Here is a 17,102-nt window from a genome sequence, read left to right on the forward strand (position 1 = left end):
ATATGCCCCATGCAGACCATCTCAAAAAACTACAGCTTTACTCCATCGCATATCGCCTACTCAGGGGCGATCTCTGTCTAACATACAAAGCTATGTCAAACCCAGAGCTGTTAGACATGCTCCACTTAAAGAAATCCCAATCCCTCCAAGCTACACGCTCTAGGGACCTTAACCTTGTCACCACAATAAACAGAACATGCTGGAGGGATAGATTCCTGTCCCAGAGACTTCCCATACTCTGGAACAGACTACCTATCTATGTCAAACAGAGCTCCTCATTAGCACTCTTCAAGAAAAATCTTGATGATTGGATGGGAAATGGGAAATTCACCCTGGGGATCACTTCTGTGACTCTGCTCGACAGGGGCACAGGAAAATAATTTTCTTGGGTGGCAAAAGCCAGGGTACATTTTTTGGCTAGGCTTGTATGGGCCCTAGGGCCGATAGCCTAGTATCTACCTATGAACCTATGAACCTATGAGAGAGGATGGAGATGGGGCAGTAATTGGTTAAGTCATTCATAGTTCTGCCTTTGAGCAAAGGAGTAACAATGGACGTTTTACAAATTTCAGGGATTATGTACTCAGCAATAGATCTATTAATTAGAATAGTGACTGGGTAAGCTATTGCTTTGGCACTGAGTTTCAATTATTCAGAGGGGAGGTTATCAGCAGATTATGAGCAAGGCTTTAGTTTATTTAGTAACTTGATAGGTAGGGAGGCAGGCACAGGTTTTAGGGTAAAAATTGGAATTGTTGGGGTGTTTTTTGTTTCATTATAGGGTGAGGGGTGTAGTAGGAACCCTTAGGAATTGAGTTTGTGGTGGTTGTACTGTTGTTGGGGGTTTTACAAGTGTTGGGTAGGGGGTTGTTAACAAGTTTAGCAATGCTATCTATGAAGTGAGAATTAAAGATATGGGCTATTTGTTGAGGGTCTTTGTCCAGAAAAGATGACGGTTTTGTGGAGTTCCAGGATTAAGTAGAGAAGAGACTGATTTCCAGAATTTTTGGGGGTTGTTACTTGAACTAGATAATTGTTGTGAGAAATGATTTATTTTATCATTCTGGACTAATTTCTTTGCTTTATTACGAAGTTATTTAAAAATTAATTTCCTTTTCTTGAGTTTTATTTTTACGCCATTCTTTCCAGGCTTGGTCTCTTGAGCGGAGCACTTGTTTAGTTGTTTTGGTAAGCCAAGGAGCATGATTGAGTTTTGTTCTTTTGTCTCTCAGCTAAGGTATTTAGGGTGTTAGGAATTTTAGAGGGATCCAATTGTGAGTATTTAGTGCATTGATAAAGGCTGTTTGGTTAAAATTAGTTAGGTTCCTAGAATGCTCTCCGTGAGTGAGATTTTGACATCTGAGTATTATATTAGTTCTATGCATAAGGGCAGGTAGACGGTCACTGAGAGTGTTAGGGAGGGTACTTGTGTTGGAGTATTTTTTTGGATCCGAAACAAGGATCCAATCTAGAGTGGATTCTGGTTGATTGTTTAGTATTCATGCGGGGAATGAGACCAGTTGTGTAAACCTGTACAGATTAATGCAGTTAGCAGGGGAGTCTAAAGTTAGATTTAACCAGTTAATGTTAGTATCTCTAGAATGATGGTTTCATTTGATACATTTTGAGTTGTCCGTGCTAAGAAATTTTCAAGAGTAGATATATTTTCTTCTCACTTCCCTGAAGTGTTGGGTGCCATAGACTGCACGGACATTGAAATCAAAGTATCACCTGGAGAACAGAGAAGGGTGTACATGAACAGAAAGTGCTTCCACTGCATTAACTGCCAGGTCATTTGTGATGCTAAGGGAATCATCCTGAATGTGTGTGCTGGCAACCCAGGCAGTTATCATGACCCCCATATCTGGCACAACTCTCAACTGTATCAGAGGTTTTCCAGGAGGGATATCCCACAAGGTAATTTACTGCAGGATGCAGGGTATGTACTCGAGCCATGACTGATGACGCCCATCCGAAATGCACACACATCCATTGAAGAACGCTATAATAAGGCACACACTCAAACAAGAAATATCAAAGACTGTGTGCCTTGGCTGCAGAAGTCACTGTTTCAGTGCCTAAATACATCAAGGGGAGACCCGCATTACAATACCCATACCTGTACTGAAATTGTCACTGTCTTTGCTATCCTTCACAAAATTATCCTGGGAAAACAGCTTCAGCCAGAACTTTAAGGGGAAAGGGCACATATTCCACTACCACTGACAAGGTCACCACAGCAACACACAGGTGAGGAGTCAAAGGGGGAACCGCAATCCACAGTGGGTGTAGATAGATGTAGACATACAAAATATGCTCTTGCCCTTGCCAAGAGGCAATGGATAGAACACTTGCTCACCACCTAAGGGGGTAAACCTGCCATATTATGCATATACATAAGTAAAATGGATGCCAGGCAATACTCACAACCTTTACTTAACCAAGTAATGGCTGTGTACTCCTAGCATTACACAGAGTCAATCCCAAATTAAAACACTTGTAATTGCCAGACTATCAAGGTAAGTGTTGAACTTGCAATAGGGAAATAAATGGCTAATAACACAAATGAATGACAGATCCTTGTATACTGTCACTTGTTAATGTAACTAAGTAGAAGGTGGGTAATTTTACAGCAATGACGTCAACATGTGACAGCACTGACTTATGTCAATAGATGTATTCTCCATTAACTAATAGGCCTCATGCATCAAAGATACACACATTGCAAAAACCTGTAAGAAAGCAGTGCAATTTTAAAAAGAGCATCACAAAAACATGTATAATAAGCACTCAGACACTATGCACCCCAGGCGTCAAACAAAAGAGTTATGCATCCCTGAATCCATAAGAGAGAAAATCAAGGAGATGGCACAATTATTATCATTTGCACATGGTCTGTTTTTTTTTTTTTTGGGTGGGGGGGCAGGAGGCCAAGGTTGATACAAAAGGCAGTGAGTACATGTCAGTAAGAAAGACAGGCAGACAAAAATTTTGATACGGCATTAAATGGCCACTGAGAAAGAATGAGCTGCAAGTCTAAAGAATGACCCATGTAACTGTTATGTGTGTGTATATATAGGCACTCAAGTTGAAATTTGTGTGTGAGTGTCTGCAAAACCACAGGCAAGCTCTGTGCTAGCTCTATATCCTGGTATATTAGACAGGTGTGAGCTGTGTATGGTAGAGATAACAGTTCATTGACATCACCACCAATCAAGAGAAATAGCTCTGCAGGAGTTGCACTGGCACGTCCATGCCCATGGTTGGATACACTGTGCTACCTAAACATGACTGAAGCCTGCTCACTGCCCTTATGAGTACACCCAAGACCACGATCCCATGGCCTACCACATCTGGGTGTGGATACCTCAATCACTGATGGAGCAGTTGAAGTAGTGCCACTATGGGGGCATGATCAGGCACAGCCAAGTTGGCTAACATAAGATGATGATGCTGACCTACATCCAAGTGGATGCTGTGCCACTCCCAGCAGACATTTCATCATAGGCACAGCCTGTTCCATTTTGTCATTCATCCAATCCACTGAATTGGCCACATGGTGGAGACAGTCACTCATGTCAGCCTGTGCTACATCTGCAACCCTATGTCTTCAGAGGTCTTAGTGGAACATGACTGCACCTCCATGATGGCCATAAACATATGTCAAAGGACACATAAAGACACATCAGGATCAGATGGAGGTTGGATGGCGGGCCTCCTCTGAGCACTCCTATCAATCCTCTTGTGTGGCACCTCACCCACACTCAAGTGGCACTGAAGCCATAGTAACCACACAACCCTGATCAAGTGTGTCACCCTCCATGTCTCCAGTATCTGAGGGATGAGTAGAACAGGTTTGCTTAGGTCTACTGACTGTGTCAAAGGGAAATACAGGGGATGGCTGATTGTCAGCCTCACTATCAGATACAACCTCTGGCCTATTCATATGTGTCTGTGTTTGGCCACTATTGTCATGAGAGTCTGCAGACACTGAAGAAGAATATTTCTTATCCGAACGCATTGCTTTTTTAATAAAATATTTGACAGCGTGGAGTTCTGCATTTTTAATTTTTATAATAAGCAACAAACACAGGAACAAAATCAATACATAAACTAAATATTTAAAACAATTTATATGATAAATTAACACTGGTCACACTATCACAGATGGTGCAGCAATACACACAACACTCATTACACCCATCTCACTCATACAAATAAATGCATATATCTGACAAATTTTCATCAAAAATCAAAGAAAAATGTTTTGCTTACCATGTGCAGATGACCCCACACTAGATAGGGAGGATGGCCCTGGAAGAAATGAAGCAAAGTAAGGATGTAATCATCACAATTACATTAACACAGGGAGGACAGTGAATACACAATTTTTGTATATATGTCCATTAACGATAATTTTAACTGAAACTTGTCAGACACATCCACCCAAAGCCCATGTGTAATGAACAAAAATATGTCATTAAGTCTCTTCATTTATCAATACGTTCATCAAAAAAACTCATATGAAGTATTAGCTAATTTTTTTTATATTTTACTATACAAGTAAGCCTTACACCTTGACATTTGTAAGCTTACCTGGAACCTCCTTCTGGCATATACTTGTCATCCCAGAAACATCAGCACCAACATCAATTACATGTTGGTGTGCAGTTTCCACTGAGTCCTCTGGATCTCTGACAGTGGGCAGGAACTCTTCATTTGGTGTCAGTGGTGGCTCTGTAGCCCTCCCCCATAGCCAGCTGCTCATGGGGAGCTGCAGCTGCTCTCCTCCAGGCTGATGAAATCATATCAGTGATCCTGTGCTGCACCTGTTCATAAGTCTTGGATTCACCCCTACAGCACTGACATCACTGACTATCTATTTCCAAATCTGCATTCTGTCAGCCATATCCCCACATCATCTCTCAAGCAGAAGGGTGCCATGGTGCCTGAATGCTTGGATTATATATTGTTTTCAGAGTCACTAAAAGGTGCTTTACGTGGATTTCTACACTTGGGTGTCATAATCCTATGTGACATGAAACAGGATACATCACATAAATATCATATAATTAAATTCCTTCTCATATACACATATAGATTTTCAGCACACACATTTCAGTTATTAAAATTTAAGTTTATGTGATTGTACCATATCAGACTCACACACAAACCAATGTTTGTTCAAGAAAGGAACATCATTTTAGTAATATACCATTTTCCATGGAAATAACAGGATAACAAAACAATTTAAAGAGCAAACCTCTTGAATCACAACTTTTGTTATGGCAACACTCAAATGGTACTTGGCCCTACCACCTCCAAAAAAAAAGCAAATGGAAAGTTTACACAAACCAAGGAATACCACATCATTCAATTGTTATATATGCTTTTAACACAATTCTCACAAAATGTATACACATTTAGAAGAGAAAAGTCAATTTTATATGATTGCCAGTCGCCTCTTACTGTGCCCACAACTCTCCTGGAGGTGTCTATGGGCCATCTTAGAAGTCTATGAGCCATGTCAGAAGCATAACAACCCCGTGTCATTGGCAATATAGTATATTGCATTTCCCTGAAATAACATTAAAATTGCAAGACAACCAGTGATGAAAGTTAATAATCTGTCATGCTTATGCCAATCTTCTGTGTTCTCCAAATACACAAGTCTCCTCACCTTCAAGTTCCTTAGCTATACAGTTACCTTTTTATAGTGTAGATTCAGGCCTCTGAGCATGGTGAAGATGCAGATGAGGTATGAACTTGTTAGAATTGCTAAATCCCAAACATTTGACTTTGTGTAGCAGGCATAAACATAGTGTAAGCACTACCTCAGTGTTAGCTGCTAATAGCTTGCAACTGTAAATGATTGGTGGGATGGAGAAAGAAGACACAACAGAAAATGAGACTACCTTACCTGCAGTGGGTATGTCACTCAGGATACACTTACAAAGGTTAGAAGTAACTGTAGCAAGCTTTTAAATCAAAATGAACAGCACAGATTTCTCATTTTTGTTCACTAATAGCCAAACTCTCCTGTCTTTGCTGAAAATTGTTTTTCACTATGATGTCATTTTTATCATACATTTAAAGGACAATGATACAAAATTCTCTATGGACTGCAGGTATGAGAGTACAGCACAGGTAAGAGAAGAATGAACATAATGCAAAGAGAAAACAGAGCAGAATTGGTGCAATCAATGCTCATAACTGGTTGTGCGATCATTCATTGCACTAAATCTGTTAGCAGCATATGCAGAAACAACTGAGAGTGTGCAAGTGTACATGTCTTATTAATACTGTGGAGGAAATGGACTGACTTGTTTGCACAATAATATGCATTCTTGCTGCAAAGTTGTTTCTGTGGTAAAGAGACAGAGATAAGACACCCCTGTGTGTTTTGTAGGTTCATTAGTATAATAGTTCAAATGCAGAGCTGTGTACAAATCCGTAAGGTCTGCTAAAATGTATTTTGTAATGTTGTTTATGTTTTTTTTCTTTTTTTTTTTTTTTGTCAATATTAATATTTGTCCAGAGTCTGGCTTAGTAGAAATATGGTGAAACTGATAAATAAATAAAAATTAATGGAAGTTGCTCCTATGATACAGACAGCATAAATTACAGCTGTGAATCAATTGTGTGCGGCACACTTGGTAAACATGTCTACTTCTCAGAAGTACAAGCTAACACAGAAGGTCTTTGGCTAACAAAGTTTGCAGATGACTGCAAACTAGGAACCATAATCAAAACTCCTAACGATGTGGACATCCTACAAAGGGGCCTCACTGAGACAGATGCCTGGTGTCAAAGCCATGGGCTGAAGCTGAATGTCAAAAAGTGCATTGTCATCCTTTTTGGTAAAAACTCGGTACCCATGAACTACCACATAGGTGGTAGTCTACTTTACACTGAACGTGTGATAAGGGACCTTGGGACACAGGTGGACAGTAGTCTATCCTTTGATAATCTCATCACCACAGTGGTCAGGAAATCCTTCTACGTGGCACACCTCATCACAAAAGGTTTCTCATCCAGAAAAAAAGAGGTCATTGTTCCCCTCTACTCATCACTCATTAGTCCCATTATAGAGTACAACGCCCCTTTTGGTATGTACCTCACAAGACATCTAAAACAACTGGAAAGGCCACAGAAATACCTCACAAAGAGGATTACTGGCCTCAAACAGATGCCCTACGCAGACCGTCTCAAAAAACTCCAGCTTTACTCCGTCGCATATCGCCTACTCAGAGGCGATCTCTGCCTAACATGCAAAGCTATGTCAAACCCAGAGCTGTTGGACATGCTCCACTTAAAGGAATACCAATCCCTCAGAACTACACGCTGTAGAGACCTAACCCTTGCCACCATAATAAACAGAACATGCTAGAGGGATAGATTCCTGTCCCAGAGACTTCCCATACTCTGGAACAGATTACCTATCTATGTCAAACAGAGCTCCTCATTAGCACTCTTCAAGAAAAATTTTGATGATTGGATGGGAAATAGAAAATTCATCCTGGGGATCATTTCTGTGGCTCTACTCGACGGGGGCACAGGAAAATAATTTTCTTGGGTGGCAAAAGCCAGGGGATCTTTTTGGCTAGGCTTATATAGGCCCTAGGGTCAATAGCCTAGTACCTACCTATGAACCTATGAACCTATGAAGCACACAACATATGGGATATGTAGATCATGGGTCAAGTCCCATATTTATCTTTTAATGATGAAAAATAATAAATACTTTTTACAAGAATTATACATGTTGAGCTTTACCTGTTTCGTTTGCATATTGCTCAGCTCTGTGCAAACACAGCATAATACCTCAGACAACAAGCAGCTTCTGTAACTAGATATTTAGGGGTTCTTATCTGACAAAATGAAACCTGACTGTGTATACATTCAAATAATAGTTCTGAGACAATTTTACACCAAGACGTGACTCCACATCCTTGTCAGACACTCCTCCCAACATCTTTTTCTCAGCATAAAGTGATCCTATCATACTCCATAAAGTGAAACGTGACAGTGTAATAGTCAGACATATGTGGTGGTGCTGCTGTTACATTGTATGAAATTTAGCTACCACTGGAGTAGTGGTCAAATCAGACACAGTCTAAGTCTACTGCTATTGATCTTTTGAATTGCTTTTCATTTCACTACCATTTAGGAGAACCTTTAATGTAGCCCCATGCATTCAACATCCCCCTTTTCCTTCTGGCCACATGACATCCATCCTGCAGAGGAGTGGAGGATGTCCTCATCTTAAAAATACATATACACATTATGAAGCAGAGTCTTTCAAAGAGCCTTTGCAAGCCATCTGTAGACGACTGGATGTTTGATTGCTAATTCTGTCATGAGGAAGTGCACATGCCACATATGGAGATAGTCAGTATGTAATGTAATCAAACAAATACACACATATGCACATAACCTTACTATCTTCCATCATATAGATATAAGGAGTTTGGTTTAAACGTTACAATAATGGATAGGATGTTATGTGATGCTGGCTGTTAGCTTAGTAATGTCCTATGACACTATGAACATTTCACTCTCATCGACATGTGCTATGTTCATAGGTTCATAGGTAGGTACTAGGCTATCGGCCCGAGATCTACGCAAGCCAAGCCAACATGGCTCCCTGGGCCATGCCACCCAAGAAAGCCACCTTCCTGTGCCAATGTCGAGCAGAGACAGAAGCGATCCCCGGGGTGCACCCCCCACTTCCCATCCACTCATCAAGATTCCTCCCAAAGACCACCAATGAAGAACCCCACCTGACATAGATGGGCAGCCTGCTGCAGAGCATGGGAAGTCCCCAGAACAGGAATCCATTCCTCCAGCATGTCCCGTCCACAGTGGCGACAAGGCTCAGGTCCCGAGAGTGTGTAGCTCCAAGGGACCGGACCTCCCAAAGTGCAGCATGTCCAACAGTTCTGGACCTGGTACAGCTCCACATGTTAGGCAGAGATCACCTCGGAGTATGCGACATTCCACGGAGCAAAGCTGGAGTTCCCCGAGACAGTCAGTGCAGGGCATCCATCCGAGGCCAGCAATCCTCCACGTGAGGTACCTCTGTGCCCCCCCCCCCCAGCCGCCGCAGATGTCCCACGAGGCACATTCCAAAAGGGGCGCTTTACTCCACAATGGGTCCAATGAGTGTCGACTAGAGGGGAACAACGACCTCCTCTTTCCTGGATGAGAACCCTTCTATGATGAGGTGTGCCACGTTTCTGTTGAATTAAGCAGATTATTAACCTCCTGTTAGAAAAATATTAATTTTTAAATGCATTTACAAACACACAATAAGATTACAAACTTTATATAAATCTTGAATAAAAGTTCCTTATGTTAGTCATACGTATGTATTAACTGTTTAATGTATTTTAAACACAGTATAAACAGAGCAAATAGTATACATTGGTCACAGTCTGGCACTTTTCATTTTTAATACTGACCCTATAAGATATTTTGACATTTAGATTGGTAACATCCAACCTTAGTTGACAATAAAGTTCACAGTACAGTATTTTAGTTTTCCACTGGCCCCCACTTGGGTCAGTGGGAACATATTCAAGTACAAAAAAATAGAAAACTACTGTTTTCACATGTCTTAGCATGTTTATCCAAGGCATCAGTCTCTACCTTGTTTTTGATATCACATAAATGCTCATACACTTGCTTTTTTAATAACCTTTCAGTTTTCAGCAACATAAAATGACAGGCAAATTTTACAACAAGCGATGTAAATAACTCCTCTATTCATGCAATTGTAGATTTTTTTTTTTTACATAGCCCAATATATTGCTGTTTGGGCCAACTTTTATTTGTTCTGCATTAGTAACATAAAGGCATTGCTTACATGCTCCGCATTTATATGTCCCAAAAGGCAATCTTTCAGAAATAGGTCCCCCATTTTTTTTCTTAAAGAATTTCTTTCAAATTTTGGTCCATTCTAAATGCAAATATTTGGGGCTCAGAAAAAACTTGCAATGTGCTGGGTAATTCTAAGAATATGTCCCAGTATTTTAGCACTATTTGCCTGTATTAGAATATGGTTGAGGTGTAGATGTACAATAGGCTTACAAGAGGGTATTCCAATCTGTGATGTGAGGTAGTGTATTGATGGCCGCTGCTGCCATTTGTTTACATGCTTTTTCCATAACACCTGTAGTAATATGCCTCCTGAAAACTGCTGACATGGGATGATAATATGTATATTGCTGGATTAGTGAGGAATATGTTTTTGTAGTGGAGCAGATCAACATTATACGCAGTTCTCATTCAACCATCAAAGTAACAGCTGCAGTATGGCACATATGTGTATGTGTATACCTACCATTATTAAATGCATAGCAGTATAAATTCATACTGATTACGTGAGTACATACGTCTTCTTTCATCAACATGTTGTGATGTTGTGATATACACAAAAATATCATGTTTTGATTCAATTGCAACCTTGTGGAATTCACTATATGCGCAACTGTGCACCTATTCCCAAGTATTATGGAGATAATCAACAGCACCATTGTGTGATTATCAACATTTATGAGTAACTGTTCTGCATGAGCTACAACCAACTAATTTCTAATGTGTCTATATATGGTATCAGTCTGCTAAAATGCAGCTTTCCAATGAAGAACATATAAGTATATGTTATGTAATTGATGTAATTATGTGACATTATGACATTGGTGGAGTTGTATGACTGTGTGAACAGTTCCACAGTGTGACATGTGATGCATAACCAAGGTTGTATTTGGAAGTGTTGTCACCAATTATTTATTTAAATAATTGTAAAATGTTAAGGGGAATATGCAGCTAAACACAGAGCTGTTTGTGGATGCTACCAGCCATATTCAAACAGAGAAAATAGACAATCTGCTAGCTGATAGTTTGGATCACACTTCACCCCCCCCCCATCCCCTGTCCCCACTGGCCATCAGCCAAAGTATACGTGCAAACATTATTCAGTTTATCCTCTCAGGAGGGCAGCTCATCTGTGTGTTCTCAAATGCTAATAACACAGAATCAATGAGCCCTGACGACATCCCAGGTTGCCTATACAATGACTTAAAACCTGACCTAGCAGTCACAGTTGGAGCCCTGCTTAAATGCAGCCTCCTGACAGCAGAAGGGTGTACAGCAACAGCCATCTGTCTGAACAAGGGGAGACCATTGCATGATGCAGGGACTTATAGACACATAATCCTGACTGTCCTCAACTGTGAGGCAGACTGACAGCTCATCATGGACCTTATCAAAATGAACACAGGTAATCTCCCAACTGTGTACCAAATCCATTTTTGATTTGTTAAGGCTAAATCATGACGGTTTGATCTCATTGATATCTTCACAAAGGTCACCAAGGACATGCATGATGAAAAAACTGTCATCCCACATAACTTGACCTGGCCAAGGTATCTGACAGAAATCACACAGAGTTAGTACAGGGAACTGTCTCAAGTGGGAATAAACACCTATGTCACCAAGTGAGTAGACAAATGAATCACAGTCAGGACCCATAATGTTGGAATGTGTGACATTTCCTCTAGCAGGAATCTAATGACCAGGTCTGTACCTCTGAGTTCTGTACTGTGCCCTTTCTTGTTTAGTATTTAAGTCTCATAAGTCAACAAAAAATGATGCATCCTTTGTCTAACCAGCTTTGTGGGTGACTGCAAATTGTGGACAATCATTGAATTGAAGAACACTATTGATATACTGTAGAAAGTATTAACACACACAAATGATCGTTGCCTGAGCCATGGAGACACAGCAGATGAACAAAAAGCATAATTAGGTCCATTTTGAAAACCAACACACAAGCTAATTACAACATAGCACACCCCTATGAGCAGACCAAGTGGAACATGACCTGGGTACTCAGGTAGATAGTAAGCAGAACTTCCATCAGCATCTGCCCACAGTGACGACAAATCCATTGTGTGTAGCACAACCCCTGAGTGGAAGCAGGCCATCCACATCAAAGGAAATTATAGTCCCATTGTTCTCAGCCATCATCACACCAATAAGAGAGTACAATTTACCCTTTTGCATGTAACTCAACACACATCTTCCAAGAACAATTTACTCACGTGTATCACTTTTACCACAGTGAGGTTCCACATATCTTTTTGTTCATACATACATATTTTTGTGAAGCATAACCATTAGGAGTTAACAGTGCAGACTTCCATTCGTGGTGTTGTAGAAGACACGAGTAATATATCTTCCTGTGATTCTTTCATTCCTACCATTCCTTTCTGTGGCCCTTTTCACTACAAATACTTTCCTAGACTAGTGTCTTTGTAATGCAGTCTGTGTACCCTTGATGATCATCATAAAAACTTTATTTCAGTTTGGAAAAACATGTTTGTATTGTACTTGTACGATGAGTATGCTTTCCTGTTATGTATTAGTACTGCATTCATTGCCTTAAATTAAATCCTGGTAATTATTGTGGCTGTCTGCGCAATCTCGCAGAACTAATTTGCCTGTAGGTAAACATGTCTGCATGTCTAACTGTGTTTATACTGCTTTACATGGTTTCCTGTCCGGCAACGCTGTTGATGGCAAAGAAACTTTGCTTGTATCAGTGTATGCGGGATGAGCGGCATGCATATGCAATTAGCACTGCTGCTCATCATGTAAACATGTAAACTCCATGTAGGCCTTGTGCTAAGCCTACACAGAGTTTATTGAATCCCCAGGTTTGTCTTGTTTTTAGAGTGCGTGCCTGCTGATACGTTACCCTGATTTCTCCTATCATGATATATGTCATGTTATGTACATCTTGGACTGATTTTGACTCTCTCTTTTGTTGTTGTTTTAACTTCTCCAAATGTTCAGTGTTTCAGTGTTTCTAATATTATGTTAAGAATAGATCCCACTCCTAAGAAAGGGTGCGATTAAAGTTCATGAAAATAGTATTGCTTTAATCATTATCTTTGCTGAGTTTTCTGCTAAACAATGTACTTAGCCAGAATTCCCCCATTTTTTTCCATATGGAGTTATCTGTATCAGCAACATATTTAAGTATGCTTATATTTTCCTCATTTATTTACTCCTACTACTACTGGAACTGTCTGGGTGTCTTTATTCCACTTGGCTTTAATTTCTACCTGCATATTTTGGCATGTTATATCTTTATGTCTCTCAATATGCAGGCCACTACAGTCACTAGGTGAGGCAATGCAGTGAGCCTCTACAGTCACTAGGTGAGCCACTACAGTCACTAGGTGAGGCAATGCAGTCACTAGGTGAGCCTCTACAGTCACTAGGTGAGCCACTACAGTCACTAGGTGAGGCAATGCAGTCACTAGGTGAGCCTCTACAGTCATTAGGTGAGCCACTACAGTCACTAGGTGAGGCAATGCAGTCACTAGGTGAGCCTCTACAGTCACTAGGTGAGGCAATGCAGTCACTAGGTGAGCCTCTACAGTCACTAGGTGAGCCACTACAGTCACTAGGTGAGGCAATGCAGTCACTAGGTGAGCCTCTACAGTCACTAGGTGAGCCACTACAGTCACTAGGTGAGGCAATGCAGTCACTAGGTGAGCCTCTACAGTCACTAGGTGAGCCACTACAGTCACTAGGTGAGGCAATGCAGTCACTAGGTGAGCCTCTACAGTCACTAGGTGATGCTGCTTTTGTCCTTTTTTTTTTTTTTGCTTAGGTAAGAGCAGAGGTGGGGAGCTTTGCATCTATGCGAATAACAGCTGGTGTTCCAATACAAAGATTGTAGACAGTCACTGATGTCCGTATTTGAAGTATATGACAATCAAATTCAGCCTCTTTCATTTACCTTAGGTGCTCACTGCTGTTATAGTTACAGCTGTTTACATCCCACCAGATGCTAATTCTTGCACAGCTCTAGGTCACCTGTTTGACATCATTAACTTGCAACAAAACATCCATCCTGAAACTATTCATATCATAACTGGTGATTTCAATCTGATGGACTTAAAGTCAGTTCTCCCCAAATTTCATCAACACATCAAATGTGCCACCATGGAGGAAAATACACCAAACAAGGCCCACTCAATTATCAAGGATGGCTAAAGGGCAAAACAGCTGCCTCATTTAAGCCAGTCAGACTATTTGTCCATACTCTTGACTCCAGCATACACTCTTGTTAGGAGAAAAGACCAGATTACTACAAATATTGTTAAAATATGTGCAGAAGGCATACTCTCGCAGGTACATGATTGCTTTGAAAGAACTAACAGATATTTTCAAGGATTAGGACCTAGAAAAGTACACATCACCGGTACTCTGCTACATAAAAACCAGTGTTGACAATGTCACTGTCAGCAAGCACATTCATATGTACCTAATCAGAAGTTCTGGATGAAGAAGGAGGTCAGATTTCTTTTCAAGCATTACAATACAGTCCTCAGGTCTGGCAACAGAGTCATTTGCAGTGTGGCTAGAGCCAATCTAAAGAAAGCCATTAGAGAGGCTAAAGCAGCCTATAAAAGGGAGAAGAGGACCACTTCACCAACAAGGACCCATGGCAACTATGGCAAGGTATTCAGCACATCACCAGTCATAACACCAGTAACTGTATGGCTGTTGATGGAGATGCCTCAATGGCAGAGGAACTTAATTATTTCTTCACCCATTTCGAGATGGAAACAGCAGAGACAGTCATGCCTAGGCCACAGCAGTCTCACGTCATCTATACCAGCCTCCTAGAACCACACCTTTACAGTACAAGAGCATGATGTAAGATGGGTGTTCAAAGTGGTTAAGCCAAGAAAGGCTGCTGGCCCTGATGAAGTGATGAGATGGGTGCTGAAAGAATGTGCGGACCAGCTCTGTGGGGTCTTCACAAAGATCTTCAACCTGTCTCTGTCTAAGTCTACTATTCCATCCTGTCTGAAGTCAACTACGATCATTCCATTGCCAAAGGAACCTGTCATCAGTAGCCTCAATGACTACTGTCCAGTGGCACTTAGTCCAGTCATCATGAAGTGCTTTGAACAACTGGTTCTGTGACACATCAAGAACAGTCTCTCAGTTATCTCAGTTACAAATCAGTTTGCTTACAGAGCAAATAGGTCTATGGAAGATGCCATCTCCACTGCCTTACACACTGCACTTTGTCATCTTGAGCAGCAGGGAAGCTATGTGAGGATGCTCTTTGTAGACTTTAGTTCAGCTTTAGCGCAGTTATCCCAGATAGATCGGTCACTAAACTCAATGGCCTAGGATTTTCAGAACCTTCCTGCAGTTGGATTAAAGAATTTTTTGACTAACCATCCTCAGATGGTTAGACTAGGCCCATTCCTCTCCTCCACTCTAAGGCTAAACACTGGTGGTCCACAAGGCTGTGTGTTGAGCCCCCTTCTGTATACATCCATGACTGTGCCCCCTACCATTCTACTAATTCCAGTATTAAGTTTGTGGATGACACCACTGTGGTAAGACTTATTTCAGGAGAAGACAAGACAGCACAGAGAGATGAAGTTCAAAGACTGGCTGCATGGTGTACTGAGAGCAACCTTGTCCTGAACTCTGCCAAAACAAAAGAACTCAATAGATTTCTAGATGCACAATACAGATCACAACCCAATATACGTCAATGAAGACTGTGTGGAAAGGGTTCCTGCCTTCAGGTTTCTAGGTGTACATGCGGCAGGCAGAAGATCTCTCTTGGTCCATAAGCACCACAGAAGCAGTCAAGGAGGCACAGCAGATACTTCATTTCCTGAGGATCCTCAGGAAAAACAACTTGCAGAAGAAGCTACCTGTGTCTTTTTACCACTGTTTTTATTGAAATTGTGCTGACATACTGCATTTCTACATGGTATGCCAACAGCTTGGCAGTGGACAGGAAGGCCATTCAAAGGATCATTAACTCTGCCCAGAAAATCATTGGCTGCTCACTGCCCTCTTTGGAGGAACTCTTCAGCTCTCACTGTCTCAGCAGGGCAACCAACATCTTGAAAGACCATTCTGACCCCGGACATCACCTGTTTGAGCTGCTGCCTTCTGGCAGATGGTTCAGGTCCATTCCATCTCAGATAGACAGATTTAAGAACAGTTTCTATCCCAGGGCCATGAGTGAATTGAACAATGCTAAATACTCACACTAAGTACAGATAATAGCCATTTGCACTATAAGGTATATGTTTATATTCCTGTGCACCTGACTTTATTCCTTTGGTGTGCAATATACCCAAGTGCAATAACTTAGTTTTTTACTGCATTGCATTTTATTGTATTGTTTGGTATTGTACCATATTGTATTCTCTTATTTATTCATGTTCATCATATGTGAATGCACTTTAGGAGGATTGCTACAAATGTCATTGTACTTGTGCAATGACAATAAAGGAATCTTATTTTATCTTGTCTTGTTACTCAAATACAGTATCTGACTTTCTTGACATTCAGTGCAAAGCGTTAAGGCTGTGAGCTGTAGTTTCTGTTGTACAAGGTTAGATTCCTTCAGACCTTCATTTGCTTAATGTGTGACCTTGAGCAAGTCACTTAACTACAGATTGCTGCTAGGCTGCCCCTGAAATGGGACTGTGTGTCCAGTGGGCCTACCCAGTTAATAAATGTGTATTATTATTAGTATTTATTATTATTACTACTACTTTCTTGACTGCTAACATCTGTTAATACCATGTGATCAGAAGTTCTTTATTTTCAGTAATTATTTGTGGTTCATGTTTGAACTGCGGTGGTGGTGCTGCGGTAGTGTTGTCGCCTCACAGTAAGATGTTGTCCTGTTCGATTCTCAGCTAGAGCATCTTCTGTGCGGAGACATGTGTGAATGGGCGTACCTTCGTTGAAGGATGTGCGTCAGGGCTGGCAACTCGGCACCTAAAAATCTACTGCCAATCATTAGCAGACCGGAGTTCCACTGTGGCGACCCCTAACTGGGAAAAGCCGAAAGACACAACAACAACATTTGTGGTTCATGTTTGCAATGCTTCTAAGCTGGGTGTAGGATACAGTGCTTGAATAATTGCCAGTGTAACAGTCTTTCCACGTTATTGTGCCCTTTTATATACAGAGCCTCAGCCATATCACAAACAACAGCAAAATGATTAACTGTTTCTTGGTCTGTACTGCAG

Source organism: Protopterus annectens, chromosome 4.part1 (genome assembly GCF_019279795.1).
Source record: "Protopterus annectens isolate FY-2018-M chromosome 4.part1, PAN1.0, whole genome shotgun sequence".
Lineage (NCBI taxonomy): Eukaryota > Metazoa > Chordata > Ceratodontiformes > Protopteridae > Protopterus > Protopterus annectens.